At 42.4% G+C, this 23706-nt stretch overlaps 2 long non-coding RNA genes across 3 annotated transcripts in view; both read left to right on the top strand.

Moving 5' to 3' along the window:
- Positions 1-54: 54 nt before the first annotated feature.
- LOC113842294 (uncharacterized) lies at positions 55-5776 on the top strand. 2 transcript variants are annotated; one of them, XR_011805081.1, is made up of 5 exons: positions 55-511; positions 831-919; positions 4241-4303; positions 4848-4965; positions 5147-5776. It is a non-coding gene; the product is annotated as an uncharacterized lncRNA (long non-coding RNA). The 2 variants fall into 2 exon arrangements; XR_011805080.1 differs by having other exon boundaries at positions 55-919.
- A 5421-nt stretch (positions 5777-11197) lies between these two features.
- Positions 11198-23706, top strand: part of LOC119714992 (uncharacterized) — a 54844-nt gene continuing 42335 nt past the window's right edge. Inside the window, exon 1 of the long non-coding RNA XR_011805073.1 lies at positions 11198-11771. This is a non-coding gene — a long non-coding RNA (uncharacterized lncRNA). The remainder of the gene's footprint in view (positions 11772-23706) is intronic.

Genomic DNA, 23706 nt, shown 5'->3' with positions numbered 1-23706 from the left:
CATAGAGACGCGTGTCCTCCGATGTATCTTCGCATACCGAGCCGGTAGCAAAGTCACTTACAACTCAAAATAGAGACAAAACAAGCCTCTACGAATCGAGACAGAATAAGCCTTAAGGTGATGGCTTAACCCCTCGCTCTACTCTAAAAGAGTTAATGGGGTTGCATGTGTATCTGCCCAGACCGATCCAGTGGGAACACCACCCACGGCACCAGACACCCAGAGCGCTGCCCCCCGGCTGCAACTGCGCATGCGCGGCCACCGCCCACGGCCATGAGGGTGTGTGTGGGGGGGGTGGAGGCTCCCAGTGCGCATGCGCCTGGCAGCCCCGCTCGGTGCGCACGCAGAGGGCAGTGGGGCGGGGCGGGGCGGTTCCAGACCCGGGGGTTGCGGGTTCGAGTCCCGGGGCGGACAGGTTTCTTCGCCGTGACACCCCGTTATTGCCATAACTAATACCGGGGCCCAAAGAGGCAGAAATACAGCTGCAGCCATCCCATCCGTGTGTGGTTAGGTAGCAATACCTGGGAACAAATCATGTCTAACCTGCGGTGTGATGTTGCTCACGGAGGCTGGTTTTCCATTATATGTTATCACGGTTACCTCTGTCTGCACCGGTTAACGCGAAAACGCCCAGCAATGTTTCTCAGGCGCTCAAATTTTGCTCGAATTTTGCAAATTTTAGCTGACAGAGCTGCAGCTCGCGAACCGCTGCCTCTGGGGGGCGGCAGTGTTTTAGAGATGAAACTGAAGTGTTTTTTGGTGGTGGTTCCTTCCCCCTCCGTCCTGCAAGATGGCATGGCAGAGAAATTATTTTCTGGTTTCTCATGTAGGTCCTCGTGTAGTCCTTCTTATAAGCTGCCTATATGGACTAGTCTATAAAGTATTTCTGCTAGAAACATGAGGAATATGTGACTGCAACGTGAGTATCCAAATGAGGTAACTCCATGCAAAAAAAGGGGATGTTAACTCCCTGTATAATCAGCTAATTAAGAGGCTGGCTGTTTCAATATATGCATAATATAGTGGACAGTAAGGCTATCCAGAATTTAATTCTTGGCTCTTAAGGCATCTGGAAAGTTGAATTTGTGAAATCAGATCTTAAATTTCAGCATGAACAGACGAACAGTTCAAACAAACAAAAAAGCAAAAAACAAAATGTGATCTTAAAGTCAGAAGTTTAACCATGAAACTTCTCTAGAAGTCTGTACTGATGTAACTGTTAATAAGCACTGTAAAAAATACTGTTATTTTTGACTGGTCAGTATACTTCTAAGGACCTGGCTGACATCATGAAGAATACACATAAGTACATTCAAATTTTTGTATTTTTAAGCATTATAGGTTTCACCCATTTTATATGCATGCATGTATATGTGTATGTACATGAATGATCATTGTGGTGTCAGAAAAAACTCAGTGTTTATAAAGTTTTTCTAATGAATAGCAGAATCCATGCCAAGTGTACAAATGCTGCACATTCTCTTCTGCAAGGAGTTTTATAAATCCCCAAAAGCTGTAGGTTAGTGTAAGGTTTGAACAGTGCAGTTCATATAGTGGGCTCTTTCATAGTAGTTTTAGGAAACTACTGTTCTCAAGATAGATATGAATGCTTAGCAGTTTTATTGCTTCAGGTGTTCCATTTCAAATGAAAATTAGTAATAAACCTAAAGGGAATAGATTGTGGGAGCGTTAAAGTTTATAGTTTAGGTAATTGCTAAGGTGTGTGAATTAGTAAAAAAAAAAAAAAAAAAAAGTAATTGCTGTATGTATAAAGAGCCCACAGTGGTGGCTCTATGTTACCTACATGTTTATATCTGGAATTTTAGATCAGCATTTGGCACTTGTCAAGGAAGTGTTTAGTCACTTCATGAGCCTTAGTTGGTGGTCAGACAGCTCCGTTTGCATTGGAGTTGAGGCTTGTCTGATACGTGTGAGGTCTAGCTGGGGTCTATTCCCCCATCGTAGCTGAAAACAGCCTCCAAAAGGCTGTAAAGCAGGGTAGTGGATATTTTTAGAGTGGATAACATGGGAACCTTTCAGCTTTAATTCAGTGATACAGAATATTTAACACTTAAGTCTTTCCTAAAATACTTACTAATTCAGCTTTTCAGATTCTTTTATTTGTTAAAAACTATAGGGCTTGCAAAGCACACCATTATTTTAATGCTCATGTTGAGCAGTATGTAAAGCTTAGTGCTCGTGCAGTACATTAGTGAGGTTTCTTTCCACACATGCAGGCTTCTCAGCTCTGCCTCATCGTGGTGGTACTGCTCTCATTAGTAGGGATAAACATAAAGTCTGAAAGGTTGGCTCGTTTGCTAAGCTAGTTAAGTTTCTTATGTTTGGTGAGAGACTTCCAACAAGTTCTATACACGGTAGTGTGTTTTTTAGACATTAAACATTTAACATTAAAGGCAGGTAACAGCCCCTTCCTGCAGACTGAGTGGTGCTAACTTAAGGTGTGTGGCACTCAGAGGTGGGTACGAGTTGATGCCATGTGGTAAAATTGTATACATGTATATGCCATTGGCAGTTCTTCTGACTGGTTACTAAGGTTCTGTAAGCCAAATTCTATAATCATCAATCATCTGTTGTTTGCAAATGTCTTAAGGAGGGCAGTCATTTTTCTTTGTCATTGTGATAACTGCTTAGTTTTCAAAAAAGGAAGGAAAGACAGAGAGCTTTATTATTATTATTATTATTATTATTATTATTATTATTATTATTATTATTTGAATTTGAATTGCTGTCCAGCCAGAGACATGGGTGCAGAGGGAGTTTGTCTGTCAGATGCCATTTAGAGAGCTCTGGTACATAAATTAGAGTGGAGAGATCAGAATGAGCCTCGATACTACTTCATTTATTTGATCACAGTGTGGGGAGAATTGAGACTTTGAAGCCAGTTTCTATGTGTTCAGATGGAGAATAAAACCATGAGAAGAAAAAGAGTAGAGCTCTCTCCTGGGCATAGAAAACTGGCAGGCTGTGACAAAGCGAGAGCTCTCAAAACCTTCCTATCAAACCTCAAACTTGGACCTGTCATTTTCTGGATGGCCAGTTTCCTGCCAGCCCACCTATTAGGTCATTAGAGATTGGAGGTATGTCCCTTCTAGGCCCTGGGTAGACTACCAGAGGGGCAGTGTCTAGCACCAAATGAACCTAGCTGCTCATTTTTGAAGTAGTAAGGACCTAGTGTCAGAAACTGGTTTTGTTATTTGAGCCAGGTTCTACTGACTGCATATGATTGACTCCAAGCCTGGACAGATATTCTCTCCACTTGAATACGTCTTTTACCAGAGCATAACAATCAATTAACAATCAATTAACAATCGACCTCATCGCAGTCTACAACTTCCTAGTAAGGGGGTGTCGAGAGGAAGGAGACCTTTTCTCCATTAACACCAGCAACAGGACCTGCGGGAACGGGGTTAAGCTGAGGCAGGGGAAGTTTAGGCTTGACATCAGGAGGGGGTTCTTCACAGAGAGGGTGGTTGCACACTGGAACAGGCTCCCCAGGGAAGTGGTCACTGCACCGAGCCTGATTGAATTTAAGAAGAGATTGGACTGTGCACTTAGTCACATGGTCTGAACTTTTGGGTAGACCTGTGCGGTGTCAAGAGTTGGACTTGATGATCCTTAAGGGTCCCTTCCAACTCAGGATATTCTATGATTCTATGAATTTACGCTGACATACTTCTCAATTTTTATGTTTTTCCACCTGTAGATTGCATCTCACTGTAGGTTGCATTTTAGTCTCCTAATTTATTCCCTGATTTTTATTTTTATTTTTGTACCACCTCATTAGTGAATGTAGAAGAAAATGCATACTAGCTGGGCTGCATCCGGAAGTGCAAACCAAAGTGCTATAGATAGCATGAATGTAGGAAAAACACACTTTATTGTCTTAATGAAGAAAAATAAGCTTTAAACTGACTTTAAATATGTCATAAGACTTCATGGTATTAGAAAACATGCTAAAACAGGCTGAAAAAACTATTATGAATCTCTCGTTTTCCAATACATTCTTAGACCAAATCCTTTGAGATTCAGAGCTATTGTCCTCACTTTAATGTGACCTTCTTTAATGCAACCTTATAATACCTTGAATATACATCTCTATGAGCCTGTGATAATATTAAACAATCATAAAGTCAATTGTTTTATAACTATTACATTATGAATTCTTTGTGTTTGTGGTACACTGAAAATTTGTTCATTGATCTTTTGCTTAATTCTACAGATACTTTTCTTACTACAGCCTGCATACAGAATGTTCTTTAAATGAGCACAGAATGTGCTTCAGGTAATTTAAAGGCTTCCTGGCTATCTTAAAAATTATATTGATTTTCACCTTGAATATTCACCTGTCCTTTATTTTTAGAGATATACAGGGAATGTGGGAGGGGAAGTGCGCCTTTTCCCCTTTTTTTTTTTGTCACTCAGCACAAGGACAGTTATTGCCCAGCAATAACAGTATGTTCCATTTAGAGTCCAAAGCACTAATATCATTACTTTTTCTCTAGCTTTGATGTAAAAAAGATCCTGATTGTGGTTACAGAATCATAATCCTTCAGTATTTATTTTGAGGAGCTGTGAAGCCAACTTTTAACTGCCTTTGTATTCTACAGCTTTTTGTTTACAGCCTTTCTTCCTCTCTTTTTTCAATCTTATTTTTAGAAAAAATATAATAATGTTGCTGATAAGAGAAATGTAGCAGTCTTTCAGGCAAGTAAGAATAACCAGTATTAAACAAAAGGTAGAAAATCAGAAAACTATTGGCTAAAAGCTGCTATCTTGAAATGAGACTTGTTTGTTTTCAATAAGTAATTTTCTTATTTCTCTTCAAGAATGAAAGATTCTCAGTGAAAGCTAGTAGTTAAAATTAATATCCACTTGATGTGAAAATGGAACAAACATCAGAAGGACCAAGCATTTTGCTTGGCTAAAGAAACTGCAGTTCTCAAGGTAGGATAATAATTCTAAGTGAAAAATTTTCGTTTTTAAATACTTTTAATATTTCACTTTTAGAATTTGCATTTGCTTTCAAAAAGCAAATGTGGTTGGATTAGAAGGGTGTAAACTTGTACGTTCTCGTTTATTTTTAAAAGTGTTAACTTAGGATTTTTTTATTTTTATTTTTGAACAGAGGAGGAATTTATCTACGTTGGGAATTTGTTAATAGATAATTGATGTATACAATGGATATGCATATACCATTTGGATTTTTTTTCTACTGTAGCTTCACGCAATTTTTGGCATTGTAATCTTTCAAGATGTCAATGCTTCTTTATACATTTCATGCTCTTATATGTAAAGTATGTTTAAATAAGCCACTGTTTTCAGTAGATCCTGCTTTTTCAGTGAAACTCGCGTTTTGAATATTGTGGTTGTCAGAATTCTGAAGCAGCAATGCAATAAAAGAAGTTGTATAAGATCTTTTATATACAGAAACCTAGATGTACACTTTGCATATATGTATAAGTGCTTTTCTCTGGTTACAGTGTTTGCAGTCTAGTGCTAGTAATCTTTACTATGAAAGGACTTTCTATTTTTAATCCTTTAGATAATTTTTCTTTATAAAGAAATATAATTAAAAGTGACTTTTTTGCGAACAGTTTTGAAGTGCTGAAATTACACATGCTGCCTATTTTTCAAAGCCTGTTACTGCTAATGAGTTTTTTATCATTATTCTGCAAAGAATGGTGATGTTATGAATTGGTATGTTATATTGTCAACAAGCATTGTTTTTGAAGAAAAGGTTTGAAGATATTCAAAACTATCACTGTTGCAACAAATCTATTGCTTTCTTTTAAATAGTTGCGCCATCCATTACAGTCCTTGGAATTCTGACAGTAATTCAGGCAAACAGGAGGAACCAAAGACCAGATGATGCTTGTGTAGCAGGCATTTTTCTGTTCATTGCCAAGTGCACAGTTCACTGTTCGGTCACCTGTGTCGGCTGGTTTAGTGCCTTTAATGCAGTTCTCTGCATGCTCCCTATTCTATAAAGCTTACTTGGGGACTTCAGACATGGCCTGTCTTATTATTCCCTAAGGAAGGGTAAGGCCTTTACTGTCCAGCTGGAAGGATCACTAATTAGAGCCCTTGCTTTGGCACAGAGTGTGTCAAGCCTGCAAGCCTTCCTGCTGGGATCAATGGCATTCATGTTTGCTTTCATGAATGCACAATGGACAGGGATCTTGGCAAAGAACTGCCTATTTAGCTTGTGCTGAGAAGCTGAGTCTTCACAACATTTTAAAGTAATTGTAGAGGTAGAAAGGGAGCTATAAGAATACACCCTTATTATTCTGCTCAAAAAAAAAAAAAAAAAAAGAAGAAAAGTATTCTCTCTAACGAGAATCCAATCCGCAGTCAAAACCCAGCATATATTTTTGCCCACGTAATGCTCGTAAAGAAATTTAGAGTCATTACTCCTCTATGCTTGCAACTTTCTGAGAATTTAGGATACATTTGTATTTTAACCATCTATAAAAATTTAAAACTTACCTTGCAGTAAATGCAAACTCTGTAAGCAATATGATTAATTCAGACTATGTGTGAGGTGTTGCCATTAATAAATAATGGTTATTGGCAGGGCAAATGCTTCATTTAATTCTTTCTTTTTTTCCTCTTTCCCTTTAGAGACAGGTATGTTTCTGCAAAGGGGGTAAGATTTTTAAAATGAGCTTGTTTTGGCATGTATTTTTCATGGAAATACAGACTTGGGTCTGTATTCTGGAGTGTCTCTTCAGGGGTCACCCAAATACACCATGAATATTATTTACCAGTAAAACAGCTTGACCGTGGCAACTGCCAGGTGCCCACCTAGCCTCCTCCAGCCTCCCACACCCTGTCCTTGACAGGGCAGGGTGGAAAAGCTCCTAACCTGTGATAAGAACATGGAAATCACCAATTACCATCATGGCCAAAAAACCCTTGACTAGGGGAAATTTATTATAGTTTATTGTCAAGTAAAAATAGAGAAGCGTGGTGAGAAACAAAACAAAAACAGCTGCCCCTCACCTGCTCCTTCTTCCCAGGCTCAACTTCACTCCCAACTCTTCCACCTCAGCACCCTGAGCCCTGAATGGTGTGAGAAGCTGGCAGTGGAGGTTGTGGTCTCTTCGTAACAGGTAGCCTCTGTCACTCCTTCCTCCTAACAAGTTCCCCTTTCTCCCTGGCTGCCATTCTTCAAGAACGCTCCAGTGGGGTGCAGTCCTCCAGCAGCAGACTGCTCAGGCATGGGCCCAACTTGGGCCACAGTTCTGCCAAAAAAACACCTGTGTGGGCTCTCCATGGGCAGCAGCATTTTTCAGAGCACAACCAACTGCTGCAGGGGCCTCCGTGGTCTGCAGGAGGACTGCTTCACTGTGGTCTTCTCCACAGTCTGGAGGGCAATCTCTGACAAAACCTTGCCTCATAAACCCAACACAGTGTGGTAGATACTGGATGCCTTCACTTTATGTTCTTTTATCATTAGAAATAATGGATTTTTTAAAATAAACTTTAGAATAAAAATTTGAGCATGATGTTAATATAATAAAGGATGCTAGCCCCAGTAAATGAAATGTTATCTAATTGTATTTCACAGAATCACAGAATTTCTAGGTTGGAAGAGACCTCAAGATCATCGAGTCCAACCTCTAACCTAACACTAACAGTCCCCACTAAACCATATCCCTAAGCTCTACATCTAAACGTCTTTTGAAGACTTCCAGGGATGGTGACTCCACCACCTCCCTGGGCAGCCCGTTCCAGTGCCTAACAACCCTTTCAGTAAAGAAATTCTTCCTAACATCTAACCTAAAACTCCCCTGGTGTAACTTTAGCCCATTCCCCCTCGTCCTGTCACCAGGCACATGGGAGAACAGGCCAACCCCCACATTGCTACAGCCTCCTTTAATGTACTTATACAGAGCGATAAGGTCACCCCTGAGCCTCCTCTTCTCTAGGCTGAACAAGCCCAGCTCCTTCAGCCGCTCCTCATAGGACTTGCTCTCCAGGCCCCTCACCAGCTTCGTCGCCCTTCTTTGGACCCGCTCAAGCACCTCGATGTCCTTCTTGTAGCGAGGGGCCCAAAACTGAACACAGTACTCGAGGTGCGGCCTCACCAGAGCCGAGTACAGGGGGACGATCACCTCCCTAGCCCTGCTGGTCACAGTGTTTCTGATACAAGCCAGGATGCCGTTGGCCTTCTTGGCCACCTGAGCACACTGCTGGCTCATATTCAGCCGACTGTCCACCATCACTCCCAGGTCCTTCTCTGCCTGGCAGCTCTCCAACCATTCCTCTCCCAGCCTGTAGTTCTGCTTGGGGTTATTGCGCCCCAGGTGCAGGACCCGGCACTTGGCCTTGTTGAACTTCATACAGTTGACCTCAGCCCATTGGTGCAGCCTATCCAGATCCTCCTGCAGAGCCTTCCTACCCTCGAGCAGATCGACACACGCACCTAGCTTGGTGTCATCTGCAAACTTACTGAGGGTGCACTCAGTGCCGTCATCCAGATCATTGATGAAGATGTTAAAGAGGACCGGCCCCAGCACCGAGCCCTGGGGGACGCTACTAGTGACTGGCCTCCAACTGGACTGGGCTCCATTTACCACAACTCTTTGGGCCCGGCTATCCAGCCAGTTTCTAACCCAACGAAGCGTGCGCCAGTCCAAGCCAAGACCAGCCAGTTTCTTGAGGAGAATGCTGTGGGAGACGGTGTCAAAAGCCTTGCTGAAGTCAAGGTAGACCACATCCACAGCCTTTCCCTCATCCACCCAGCGCGTCACTTTGTCGTAGAAGGAGATCAGGTTCGTCAAGCAGGACCTGCCTTCCATAAACCCATGCTGGCTGGGCCTGATCGCCTGCTTGCCCTTCAAGTGCCGCATGATGACTCCCAAGAGGATCTGCTCCATGAGCTTCCCTGGTACTGAGGTCAAACTGACCGGCCTGTAGTTCCCCGGGTCTGCCCTCCGGCCCTTCTTGTAGATGGGCGTCACATTTGCTAGTCGCCAGTCAGCTGGGACCTCCCCCAATAGCCAGGACTGCTGATAAATGATGGATAGGGGCTTGGCCAGCTCCTCTGCCAGTTCTCTCAGTACCCTTGGGTGGATCCCATCCGGCCCCATCGATTTGTGGACATCCAAGTGCCGTAGCAGGTCACCAACCAGTTCTTCGTGGATGGTGAGGGCCACATCCTGCTCCCCGTCCCCTTCCACCAGTTCTGGGTACTGGGTATCCAGAGAGCAACCAGTTTTGCCGCTAAAGACTGAGGCAAAGAAGGCATTGAGCACCTCCGCCTTTTCCTCATCTCTTGTAACTAAGTTTCCCCCTGCATCCAGTAAAGGATGGAGATTCTTCCTAGTCCTCCTTTTGGTGTTGATGTATTTATAAAAGCGTTTTTTGTTATCTTTAACAGCAGTAGCCAGATTGAGCTCCAGATGAGCTTTGGCCTTCCTAATCTTGTCCCTGCACAGCCTCGCTACATCCTTATAGTCCTCCTTAGTGGCCTGCCCAATTTTCCAAAGATTATAAACCCTCTTTTTTTTCCTAAGCTCAAGCCACAATTCTCTGTTGAGCCAGGCTGGTCTTCTTCCCCGCTGGCTCATCTTTGGGCGCATGGGAATAGACCGCTCCTGCGCCATTAGGATTTGCCTCTTAAAGAGCGCCCAGCCTTTCTGGACCCCTCTGCCCTTCAGAACCGCCTCCCATGGGACTCCACCAACTAGTGTCCTGAGCAGCCCAAAGTCAGCCCTCCGAAAGTCCAATACAGTGGTTTTACTGGTTCCCTTCCTGGCCCCGCCAAGAATAGTGAACTCCACCATTTCGTGGTCACTCTGCCCAAGACTGTTCCCGACAATCACATCCTCCACCAGTCCTTCTCTGTTTGTGAAGAGAAGGTCTAGCAGGGCACCACCCCTGGTAGGTTCACTAATCAGCTGCGTCAGGAAGCTATCTTCCACTTTCTCCAGAAACCTCCTAGACTGCTTCCTCTGGGCTGTGTTGTGCTTCCAGGATATGTCAGGGAAGTTGAAGTCCCCCACGAGTACAAGCGCCGATGATTTCGCAACTTCTGTCAGCTGCCTGTAGAACTCCTCATCCGTCTCCTCATCCTGGTTCGGCGGTCTATAGCAGACCCCGACCAGGACACTAGCCTTGTTGTCCCTGCCGATCCTAACCCAAAGGGACTCGATCTTGTCATTCCTAGCCTCGAGTTCTACAACATCGAAAGACTCTCTAATATAGAGAGCCACACCACCACCCCTTCTGTGCTGCCTGTCCCTTCTGAAGAGCCTATAGCCAGGCATCACAGCACTCCAGTCATGAGACTGGTCCCACCACGTTTCCGTGATGGCAACCAAGTCGTAGCCTGCCCGCTGCACGATGGCTTCCAGCTCCTCCTGTTTGTTACCCATGCTGCGTGCATTGGTGTAGATGCACTTCAGCTGGGCCTTTACCTTATCCTCCGGCCTTGCCATTGCTCCCCCTGGCACAGCCCCAACAGTCCTTGCTTCAGCCCCATCCCCCTTCTTACCTAGTTTAAAGCCCTATCAATGAGCCCCACCAGCTCCTGGCCCAGGATCCTTTTTCCCCTAAAGGATAGGGACCCGTCTACGGCCATCAGACCAGGTGCTGAGTAAACTGCCCCATGGTCAAAAAACCCAAGATTTCTGCGTAGGCACCAGCCCCGGAGCCATGTGTTTAACAGGTGGGCTTTCCTTGTCCTCTCCGTACCCCTCCCTGTCAACATAGGGATGGACGAAAATACTACCTGCACTCCTGCTCCGTCCACTAACCGTCCCAGCCCCCTAAAGTCTCTTTTGATAGCCTTCAGGCTTCTGTCATCAATGTCATCACTGCCCGCCTGGACTATCAGGAGAGGATAACAATCAGAGGGGCATACCAGGTTGGGGAGCTTCCTGGCAACGTCCCTGACCCCGGCCCCAGGGAGGCAGCAGACTTCCCTACGGGTAGGGTCAGGCCGACAAATAGGGCCCTCTGTCCCCCTAAGGATAGAGTCTCCCACGACAATCACCCTTCTTTCTTTCTTGGTGGAGGCAGTCCTGATGCGTAGAGTCGACCTCCTCGCCCTAGGCATCCTCCTGGGAACACTTTCTATCTCTTCCTCAGTTGCTGGTCTCTCAATCTCCAGGGCCTCAAACCTGTTTTGTAAGGGCACCTGGGAAGGTGGGGCCGGAAGGGGAGGGCATCGCCTGCCATGTCGCGCAGGGACCTGTCTCCACTCCTCCTCAACTCCCAGATCCCCTCCCTCTGTCCGACGGCGACAGGGCAGGGGGTCCACCCCCATTTGGGGTGTCTCACCCCGGTACCTCTCCTTGAGGCCCTGCAGGGAGTTGCTCCAGGAGTCTATCTCCCGCTCACATTCCCTGATGGCCCTCAGCCTCTCCACCTCCTCCTTGAGCTCCGCCACCATGCGGATCAGGTCATCCACTTGCTCACATCTCACGCACGCAGTGTCTCTGCCTCCCGCCGACGGCAGCAGCAGGCTCTGACACTCCCTGCATCCGGTGACCTGAACCGCTGCATTCTTTAACGGGCAGTCGGTCTGGGTGTGTACCGACCTCCTGCAGAGCGCTCCGTGCCTTGTGGAGACCATTATCGCCTAGCTAAAGACCGTCGTTAAGAGGCGTTCGTGTGGGCGGGGGTTGCTCTCCTCCCTTCCTGCTCGCCCTGCCTGCGCGACCTGTTTGATTTCACAGTGGAGAAGATTTTAAAAATGACTAATCTAAGAAGAACAAAAGGCAGGCTGCAGCAGGGAAAAGGTAAAGTTGCTTTTGTACTTTGCAAGATGTGGTAAAGTATCAGCCTTTTAAGGCCAATAATAATTCAATTCTCTGATTAAAAAATGAAAGAGGTGAGAGGAAATATGTGAATGAAAGGATTATGGATAATGTTGAGTTCTGCTGTGCTTCTGTTTTTAAAAGGCAACCAAAGTGCAATATCTTGTTACATTTCATGTGTGCTGGAAATGAAACAATACATTCTGGGATAGCTCAAGTTTCATATGAGAGAGAGATTTTTAATTTTAATTTTTATTATTATTATATATTTTTTGAGATAAAGGGGCTACATGAAACATTGTCAGGTTGTCAGGACTTGCATTTTAAAACAGAAGTGCATCAAGATTCTGTTCTGGGTCTTCTATGTTTTCTCTGAACTGTGAAGCGATAGACTAAGCAGTTCTCTTAATGCAGTAAAATTTAGTTTTGCATTGCATTTTGTGGATGCAAATGTAGTACTTTAGCACTGGCAGGTAATTGGTGAAAGAGACAGCTGCTGTCTTTCTCCTAACTTTGCTCTCCAATTTAAAATGCACTAGGTGAGTGGGTGAGTCATTTTTTTTTAAATAATTACTAACTTTTGACTCTGTTTTTAAAACCTTAAATATTCTCTCCTGTCTTTGGTAAGATTGTGGTTTTATTGTTGATATTGCTGATCATAGGACACCTGTGCTATTGCTACTATATATTTTTGCTCCACTGTGATGAAATTCTTGTTTGTACACGAAAGTAGCGTGTGAAGAGTTCCTCTTTCACTTGTGTGTGTGTTAGCTCCCTGTCAGATTTAACCCCCCCACCTTCCAAACCAGTAATTTGCCTTTCATGCCAAATGCTATGTGAAGTTACAGTGTTTGAGTGGTGATCACTCATGTGGGTAACATTGCCTGATTTTTCCTAATATGAGAAAATATCTGGATGCTATAATGTGCTGATTTTTAAAAGAGATACCAGAGAAGAGACCTTGTGCTCTGTATCTCTGTTGTGCTCTTATGCCATCATTGGGTGTGCACCCCTTCCCCCGTGTGCCCTCTGTTACGCACTCTCTTCATTTTACCTCTTGCTCACGTGCTCTCTCATTGTCTTGGCTCTTGCCTTTTCACTTGCTGTTCGTCAGTCTTCTGTATGCTCCTTTGTGTTCAGTCATGGGCACGTGCTCTCTTGCTCTGTCTTTCTCACACGTGCTTCTTCATGCTTAGTCTTGTGTGCTTGCCCAAGTCTTTTTCTTACACAGTCACATTGTCCCTCTTCATCTCTCATACCGTCTTGTGCTCTGGCTCACTCTACTTTATTGCTTCTTCCAAATTTCTCATTCACTTATACACTACGTACATCAGGTACGGAGGCATACACTACATCAGTTGTTTATTCTAAATAGTGGATATGTTGAACCCTTCTTTGTAACATGTTGCATGTTTTATGGCTAATCTGATGATCCATCAGTGAATGACAAACTGCTCCATTAATTGGATCATTAATACTAATCCAATATTAATGCTTGGTTTTGTTTACTTCCACTACTTTATTAATATTATTCTCATTTTGTTTTAGAAACTCCAAGTTGTGGGAATAGAAATGTTGTTTTTGCAGAGTTACATTGTTTAGAAGGAGGGAATGTGGTACTGAGATATGCTTACAGTGATAAGAAAGTTTAGCAGGCGACCTTGTAAAATGCAGACAACCAGTCTCCTTAGGACAATTAGGTGAAAATCACGGTGTCAAGTCAAGTCAGATAAGTGAAGAAACATTACCACTTCAAACAGTAAAAATGTCAAAAGAAATTTGAAATTTAACAGGCCGGCAACTGAAGACTATGCATTGTTTGTGAAGCATCAGATAGATTGTGAACCTGGATTACCCACTCAGTGGGGAAACAGGGGAGGGTCCTGCCATCAAAAGGTATATAAACTGTGTTTTGGAACTAGTAGATGCGCTCTCTCCTGCTTGTGGGGCGCCCGCCATTGCAATCGCGAATAAATTACTACTTCACTGAGATCCTCGCCTGAGCCTAAGTTATTGGCTACGGAGTGTTTCTCACAATTTGGGGGCTCGTCCGGGATCCAGTCACCTACTGGGGAGCCCCACCGCCGCAGCAGCAGGAAGGCATGCCCCGCTGATTTCAGCGGTCCTGTGCATCGACGGTGGCGGTTCTGCGGAAAGCTGACAGAGGGCCCGAGACTGGTTAAAGAGGCAGGATCCGTGAAGTAGTGGGGAAAGGAAGAAGGTAGGCACTCCGGGTTTTTAAGAATCGATCCGGTAACTCTGTGCACAGACCAAGGTAAGAAATATTAAGTATTGCCTTGGGGGTCGGGTATCTGGTGTATGGTAAGCCCTTGCACGGGGAAGTGCTGGCACTACACCAGGGGAATCTGGTGTACGGTAATCCTTGCACGGGGAAGTGCTTGGAAGTACACCAGGGAATCTGGTAAACTCAGGTGTGCGGTAACGCTGGCACGGGGAAGTGCTTGGCGGTACACCCCCATCTTTCAGTACGTTGGTGTGTGGTAAACTGCAGAAGGGAAATTTCTGTAGCACATACTGGCGAGGGTTAGGAAAGATGGGAAGTACGAGTTCCAGGGAATCTGGTAAACTCATAGGTGTGCGGTAACGCTGGCACGGGGAAGTGCTTGGCGGTACACCCCCATTTTTCAGTACGTTGGTGTGTGGTACACTGCAGAAGGGAAATTTCTGTAGCACATACTGGCGAGGGTTAGGAAAAATGGGAAAATATGAGTTCCAGGGGACAGGGAGATATCCCTGGGGGAGTGCCTACTAATAGTTCTTCCTGAAGAATTATAAGAGATTGGAAACATAATCCCAAAATTAGAGGGATTGTAAAAGAAAAATAATTAAAAAAAAAAAAAGGTTAAATATTGTGTATCAGTCTGGACAAAAGAACCAATTAAGGAAACAGCAGTATTTTGGCCAAAATACGGGTCTGATGAAAATTCAGGCTTTAAATTTATGTGTAAACAAGAAGATTCCTTTTTTTTTAGAGAAGGAGCCAAGTTATGCTCCCTATAATCTTAATATTGAACTGGTGGCAGCAGCAGTCACTCCGGGAAGGGAGACAGGGACTGTAATTAACACTTGTCCCTAAAGAAGGATCGTACTCTAGGCTCTGGCAAGAATTAGAACAAGGTAGAAGAGATATTGAGAATTTTGCCTTCCCTGATACTAACAGTACTAACAATAACTGTGTATCCTCTTAGGTGAACTACCCCCTCCTCCTTACCAGCAGAGAGGTTAGGACTTTTAAGAAGGAGAGGAAGTCTTTATTCGAGGACCCCAACAGCCTAGTTGAACAATTAGACCAGTTCCTACGACCTGATTTATACTCTTGGGGGAGGGAATTATGTCTGTAAGTATGTTGTTTACAGGGAAAGAAATGGGAATGATCAGGAGGAGAGCTGCTATACAAGAATGGGAAAGAGCTCATCCTCCAGGACCAGGGGTAATACCGGCAGGGCAGAAATACCCACTTGCCAATCCTGGCTGGAATAATAATAGTGTGCAACACAGAAATCATATGAGAGACTTGGGGTCAGAATGAGAAAGTACTTGAGGATGAGACCTGAGAACCCAGTATCCCAAGCGCTCTTGAAAGTTCATTGTGTGATTAAAGCCTGGCAAAATACGCAGAAAATGCTTCAGAAGGTGGGGGGATGTAGTGAACAGTCACTGGGGGACCCTCCTGTGGGAGGCCCTGGAGGTGTGTGTCTGGAGGGGAGATAAGAAGGAAAAAAAAAAAAAAAAAAAAAAAAGAGAGAGAGAGTGAAACTAATGGTATTGACAGTGGTGCAGCAGGTAGTGAGGCAGAGGGTTGGAGAAAGAGGAAAAATCTTCAGGGGGAGTCAGGGCCAGGATGGAAAGGAGAGGAAGAGAGATGAAGGAATGGCAGGCAAAGAAGGCTGCCTGTGTTGTGGCCTGAGTCCTAGCAGGGACAGGCTTTGATAAGATGTTTTAAGTGTGGCCAGGCTGGCCACTTCGAATAGGAATATCTGGAGTGGGAGAAGGAAGAAAGAAGGAAAATGGCATGAAATATACTATATTGATATGTTGTTTCAGTATCTTGGAGGGAAAAGGTATGGAATTAAGTTGGACCCTGACTGAGCCTTTGGTGCTGGTATTAGAAAAGTACAGGCTGGAGAAAGATAAAGGAAGTGTTAAAAGGGTTGCTGAAGGTGTTAAAGGTGTGGCATGTAATATTTAACAGAGCTGTTTGAAATTGAATGAGCAGGGAAAGGTGATGTAGGCATTATCTAAGTAACAGTCTAGAAGTTTTGGTATATTTGCTGTGGTGTTTGGTCAGCTTCCCAAGGATCGGGGAGGGGGGAACAGCCTGCTCCACCAGGGGCCTCTCCAGCAGCCGCAGGGGGGCTTCGGCTCCAGCGCCTGGAGCGCCTCCTCCCCCCTCCTTCGGCACTGACTTTGGTGTCTGCGGGGGGGTTTCTCGCTCTCCCAACTGCTGTTGAGCAGCAGGCTTTTGTTTGTTTCTTTGTTTGTTTGTTTTCGTGGATGTGCTCTCACAGAGGCACGGACTGTATTGCTCATGGCTTGGCTCTGGGCAGCAGTGAGCCCCTTAGGGGCCGGATGAAATTGTCCCTTACCTGCCACGGGGAGGCTTCTGGGTTTTTTCTCACGGGGGCTGCCACTGCAGTTTCCTACCCCCCCCCCACTCACAGCCCCCGAACCTTGCCATCAGACCCAATACACTGGGGTCATTACTGACTTGTAAAGTATCAGGGATTAAATTAACTAATGAAACCCTAAAAAGTGATGGGGGTAGAAGGGGTTGGGATAACAGTGCCACTTTTGGGGGATACCAAGCTGAGACTAGGGGATAAAATGATCGCTAGGTAATTGTTGTATGTACCCAAGGCAGGAACTAACTTGTTGAGAAGGAATTTGATGATTAAATTGGGCATTCAACTAGTAAATTGTTAGACTGGAATAACAGCGTTATTAATGGAGTGCTCTCAGACCCTGAGAGCAAACATATATTCACCTCTGACTGGAAAGACCCTGAAATGGGGGCGGAAGCAACAATATAGGTGGACAATTTTACCTCAGGGCTATACAGGGCCACCTATCTATTTGGGTAAGTTCTAAAAAAAAAAAAAAAAAAAAAAAAGACTTTGGAGCAATTACAACCTCCCGAGGAGGTATTAATGTTAACAAATATGTGGATCGTTTTCTATTGTCAGGACAGGAGAAAAGAGTTGTGAAGAAAGCTACTAACAAGCTATTCAACTTTCTGGGAAAGCAGGGCTTGGGAGTATTAAAAAAAAAAAATAAATAAATTACAATATGGAGAAAGAGAAGTCAGGAATTTAAGGCATCTAATGTCTGAAGGAAAACAAAGAATAAATGCAGAGAGGATTCAAAGAATTGTTGAAAATTAAGAAAGAACTAAAAAGTTTTAAAAGAAAGATTTTTTTTAAGAAATCAGGAGCCATGAAGTCTGAAGGAAAATGGATACTCCCTGATGGGAGAGAAATGCTGAATAAAGTGATAATGAGGCAAATATTAACTGTTTTACATCAAAAGAGTCATTGGGAGGTGCAAGCAACGTGTGATGTTGTGCTAAAAAAGTATGTCTGTATAGGAATATACACTTTAGCGAAGCACATATGCAGAGGATGTACTATATGTCAAAAGGTAAATAAAAAGGTCTTCTGTAACCCATCTAGAGGGGGACGGGAGCCAGGGATTTGACCTTTCCAAAGTATACAGGTAAATTTTACTGAGTTACTTGTTTGTCCTAATTGACCACATGACTGGATGGGCGTAAAGCTTTACTGCAAGGGTTAAAGCAGGCCTTAGAGATTGAGTGGGATTTTCACAGCCCCTGGCACCCCTCCTCTTCTGGGAAGGTGGAGAGAATGAACCAGACATTAAAGAAGCAATTAACTAAACTAGTGTTAGAAACCCAACTTCCTTGGGTAAAATGCTTACTCCTACAGGTTTAAACAGCACCAAGAAAGGATACAGGAATTTCACCATATGAGATGCTGTTCAGATTGCCCTATCTGGGCAGAAGGGATGAGATACCACAATTCAAAACAAGAGAGTTTTCTTAAGAACTGTATTCTGGGGTTGTCCTCTTCTTTGTCATTTCTCAGGACCTGTGGGTTGTGGGCTCAAACCCCACCTTTGGAATTCCCCATTCACCACCATCACCCAGGAAACCGGGTCCTGATTCGGACCTGGAAAGAGTCAACTCCGGCCTGAATGGGAAGGACAATTACTAACCACTGAAACAGCCATAAGAACTGCGGAAAAGGTTGGACTCACTATACTCGAGTGAAGGCATCCGTCGACGCTAGTACCTGGGAAGCTGTTCCTACAAAAGACTTGTTGGAAGTTGAAATTGAATAGAAAAATCTTATAGTGGACTCTGAGCAGGATAAGAGCTTACAATTGTAAACTAACCTTTATTTTCACAGGTAACTAACGACTGTGACTTGTGATTGAAAGAAAGAACAGACCTATAGCGAAATGCAGTGCTCCCAAGGGGGGGTTGTTATAGTAGTAGTGTACATCTTATTTTTTGTATTGATAATTATTTGGAAACCTAAGGTTTAAAAATAATGACAGGGAAAAAATGATTACTAATTTTGTTTTTAGTGATTCTAGGCCTCAGAGAAGGCCTTGGTCAATTGGCAACTTGCAAAAGGCATGACCAGATAATAGCAAAAACGGGATACCCCATCAAAATACGGGTGACTGTGACAGAGGGTTATGTACCACATTCTGTCACGTTTGATGTTTGTGAGGTGTTAGCTTGTGGAGATTTAAATGCCCAACGACAATTGAGCAGAGAGAACCAATAACTGAGAGAGACCCAACAGCCAGATTGAGAATACTGTATGGAAACAATCCTCTATTGCCATCAGAGAAAGGGAGAAACTCAAGGAGAAAACAGGAGAGAAAACAGGAGGCCCTCTGAAATGTGTCAGTTCAAACAAGGTATGGGGATGTGAATGCCTGGATAGAATGGGTCAAATATACCATCCAGAGTCTCAACCGTAGCTACTGCTATGCTTGTGCCTCAGGATGACCGATTGCCCAGATAGTGCCCTTCTCATGGGGGTGGACCAAAGACTCCCAAGGGATGCGATATATGATTGCATTGTACCAAGAAAAGACTGCCTGGGGAAATGAGGCCTGTAAGTCTCTCTTTGCTGTTCCTTGCATGATAACAGTATCACGGTTCCCCCTGCATTCTCTACAGCTATAGGTAACCATACAGCTTGCCTCTCACGGCAGGGTGTGAGTGCTACCTGGCATCTGGGAGAATTTGCCTTGTGCTACCAAGGACTTGATGGGAAACTGCTCAAGACTAGAGATCCCCAGGGCAGATCTCTGGTGGTACGGTGGAGGGGAGATCTTACGGTCCACCCTACCATCTAATTGGGAAGGCACTTGTGCACTTGTTCAATTAGCTATACCCTTCACCCTGGCATTTGAAAGAGAAACATCACAAATACCCAGAAGTAAAAGAGGCTTAGGAATATCATTTGATGATAGAGTATATATAGATTCTATTGGGGTACCTAGAGGAGTTCCAGATGAACATAAAGCCAGAAATCAAATTGCTGCAGGGTTTGAGTCACTGTTCTGGTGGGTAACAATCAATAAAAATGTGGATTGGATTAATTATTTCTATTATAATCAGCAGAGATTCATCAATTATACCAAGGATGCAATGAGAGGAATCGCTGAACAACTAGATGCCATCAGCAAAATGGCTTGGGAAAACAGGATAGCATTAGATATGATGCTCGCAGAGGAAGTAGGTGTGTTTGTGTGTGTAATACTGAGCAACCATTGTTGCACTCTTATACCCAACAATAGTGTCCCAGATGGCTCGGTAACAAGAGCATTGCAAGGGCTTACCACCCTTGCCAGTGAATTGGCAGAAAAAAAAAAAAATAAAAAAAAAAAATAGGCATATTTGCAACATTGATCGTAGTTGTAGGAGTTTTGACAGCCATTGGTTGCTGCATTATCCCCTGTGTAAGAGGACTAGTACAGTGGTTAACTGAAACCGCACTATTGAAACAAATGACCATGGAGCTACCACCTTACTCAGATAAGGAGATAATGAGGAGATGGAAAGCAAAGAAGAAGAAGTCTATCAAATTGCACCTTAGAGAAAGGTTTTGCAAAAATCAACAGTTTATAAAAAAAAAGAAAAGGGGGGAATTGTGGGAATAGAAATGTTGTTTTTGCAGAGTTACATTGTTTAGAAGGAGGGAATGTGGTACTGAGATATGCTTACAGTGATAAGAAAGTTTAGCAGGCGACCTTGTAAAATGCAGACAACCAGTCTCCTTAGGACAATTAGGTGAAAATCACGGTGTCAAGTCAAGTCAGATAAGTGAAGAAACATTACCACTTCAAACAGTAAAAATGTCAAAAGAAATTTGAAATTTAACAGGCCGGCAACTGAAGACTATGCATTGTTTGTGAAGCATCAGATAGATTGTGAACCTGGATTACCCACTCAGTGGGGAAACAGGGGAGGGTCCTGCCATCAAAAGGTATATAAACTGTGTTTTGGAACTAGTAGATGCGCTCTCTCCTGCTTGTGGGGCGCCCGCCATTGCAATCGCGAATAAATTACTACTTCACTGAGATCCTCGCCTGAGCCTAAGTTATTGGCTACGGAGTGTTTCTCACAAAGTGGAAAATAAAAAATCAAGTATTAGAGAATTTAAGGTCTTTGGGATTTGCTAAATTCAGTTAAGAACTGATTTCATTATTAATTCCAATGTCCAATAAAAATTGAATCTCACTGGGCAGGGTTTAAAATTCTGGCAAGGGTATTATCCATACAACAGCCTAGTCTGTCAGTGGCTAAGCATGTTGCAGTGGAAAAACTGAAGTCATAGCTTCAGGTAGTACTGTAGTCCAGCAGAAGGAATTTAAAAAAAAATAAAAATTAGGACTGTAGGCCTACTGCTAGCTAATATTTATCGACCCTAGCCTTGGTTAAATGATGCAAACACTAAGCAAATGTTTTCAGTAATATGGTCTATCAGAATTCATTGGAACTTAGAACTGAAACGTAATTAAAGTCAAATATAAATTATTGAGAGCAAATAGTTTCAGGTTAAGGAGTTGAACAAAGATAAGCTAGTAACTACTTTCCTCCATGAGAAGGGATGATGTATGAAGAAATTACATATTTCCATTAACTTTTTGTGTGTTGCCTGCAGTCTGCTTTGGAGAACATACCAGTTCCTCAACCTGAACTTATATATCAAATTCCAGGTGTCAAACCAACAAGTAGATGTGTCAAAATGTTTGATTCCTGGGTTCTCAGTTAGAGGTTCTGAACCCTCTACAAAGAAAAATGGGCAGAAATAAATGGGTCATCTTGAAGTTGGGGACTAATAATGATGGAGAAGAAAAAGAAATTTAAGTAAGCAGAAAATGTGACAAAAAGAAGTGGCTATCTCTGAGAGAAAAACAAAACAAAACAAACAAAAAAAAAAAAAACAGGAATCTGTAGGTGCTGCTAAAAGACTTCATGTAGACCTTCACTCAGCTTGATGCAGAAAGTGGGCTTGTCCTACATATGTATGGAAGACTGGTGACACTGACTGTGTAGCTTTGTGTCAAGGAAGCTGCAGCATAGTCCTGACTGTACGTGATCGTCTCTAGCACAGAACACAATTATCAGATTCAGTTCAAAGAGAAATTCCAGACTTTGGTCAAACATACATTGAAGGTCAGCTTATGATTTTTTAATTATGTATTTTGTTTCCTAGAGATCATTATCATTATAGATGAAATGGCAAAAATTTTTATCAGTTTACTGAAAGCACAAGTAATACAGTTGTAGAGGCTAGTAATAACGTGAAAGAATGCAAAATTATTACACAAGTTTATATTTCAAAGAATCATTCCTGATTCTGTTTCTTATACAGGAATATCAAAGAATGGCATTCATTCAATTGAAATGAGAGTGCACTATAGCAGTTTCCAAATATTAAGATTGCTGGAGGGAACTCCTGTAACAATAAGTATATATCTTCCAACATACTTAGGTATGCACAGCAGAAACCGATGCCATTTACAACAAAGTGTATTGGTTCTTTTCTTTGTAATCGTCTGTCACTTCTTGTCTGGTAGTAACATGCATTATTCATTGATAATAATTTATATTTGTTATAGTTTTTGAATTTTATAGAGGTTTTCCTCATTATTGAAACATTATGTACACAGATTTTGTTAAACTTGGAACTTAGAAAATGGAAAGAAGTGGTTTCAAGTAGAGTATTTGGAAGATCATAAGAATGTGGATGAAGAACTTCATGCTTCTTGTCATCTTAAATGAATTTTATTATTTAAGTTCCTCTTTGGCTGTATATAATTGCTTTATAAATATTAAAGTGTCTAATAATCACTAATATTGAAACTGTGAAGGTTTACAGATATCTTCAAGGCAAAAATGGCAGGGAGAGTAACATTTTTAGCTAGACCAATACAGTTAAAAAAAAAACAGGCAAACTTTTGGATATGAAGCCATTTTCTGGCACCTACGCAAAAAGACACTTAAATAAGGCATGAAATAAATTCTCTTATGTTCCTGCAAGATTGAGAACTGTTGCAAAACTTTCATAACGAGTTATAATGTAGTTCAGAAACATCTGTCAGTGCTGTTGGTCTAAATTTCTTGATACTTTTAACATCCATTAATAACTTTTTTTCCATTTAATAACTTTTTTTTTTCTCTCTAGATTTATAGTTTAAAGAAAAAAAATAGCCTATCACACAGAAATAGTTTCCTATTAAAACTTTATTAACAATATATCTTCTTATTAACACTCTTATTTAAAGAAAAGCAAACAGACACTATATATATATATGTTTATATATATGTTTATATATATATATATATATATAAACAGTAATGACAAAAGAGCCTCACAACATTTACATCCATATCTTTGTTTTTTTCTTCTTCCTCTTCTTCTGAATGTTTGTGTAGAGTCTGCTTCCAAAGAAAAAATGTTGATGGCTTTATTTCCTCTTTCACATAAAAGGAATATTTAATGCAAGAGGCTATCACTGAAAATTGCAGGTTCTGACCATCTCCTAAATTCCTGGTTTTATGCGTGTCTGAGTATTAAAAAGAGTAGCCACTGGGTGGCTGCTGTGGTTGAGAGAATAATGAAATTCTTTGTAATGGTTATAGCATGACATTCTCTTTCAGAGTAAAGAGTGCTGTAGTGGATGAAGATCTTCATTTTCTTCTGTTATGGATTGTCCTATCATATAAAAGAATGCGTTTTATGTGATATAAAAGTATCTTTAAAAATGTATTGGAACTCTGAGAACCCACTTGCAAGAATCTAAATGATTTTCACTTCATTCTTGAACACGGCTAAGTGCTTTAGTTGTTATTACTGAATATGATTTCATCCTGTAATTAAGTAATTCAGTGTGAGGCTAATAAAAGTTGTGTTTTGCAATTTGTGCATAAGAACAACAGAAAATATCATGAGAATCACCTTGACTAATTTTAAATTAATGAAATAACATTATCTTTAATGCTTTCCTGAAAGCAATTTGCAAATTATGTTAAAAAAACAAACAAACAAACAAAAACATAATGGGAAAGAGTAGTTTGGGGGTTAAATAGTAATTAGTAAGATTAGAATAGTAAGACGGAAATAAAGGATCAGTGCCTTAAAAGATGTCAGGGTAAAAACTTCCATTCTCTAGAAGGACATTCTTTCACTTAAAAAGAAAATTTTGGGTGTCTAGTATGGAGGGGGACGGTAAGCTGGTAACAATGTCACTACTAGCAAAGACTGGTACTTGGAACAAGTGACAATTATTTGCTGTAACGAGTAATTGCCCAAGATTAGGAAAGGTGCTGGGGCTATATGGGTGAAATTAT

The sequence above is a fragment of the Anas platyrhynchos genome, chromosome 27 (genome assembly GCF_047663525.1).
Source record: "Anas platyrhynchos isolate ZD024472 breed Pekin duck chromosome 27, IASCAAS_PekinDuck_T2T, whole genome shotgun sequence".
In the NCBI taxonomy this organism is placed as follows: domain Eukaryota; kingdom Metazoa; phylum Chordata; class Aves; order Anseriformes; family Anatidae; genus Anas; species Anas platyrhynchos.
Note: the sequence above shows the minus strand (reverse complement) of the source record. Positions and strands in the feature narration are given on the sequence as shown.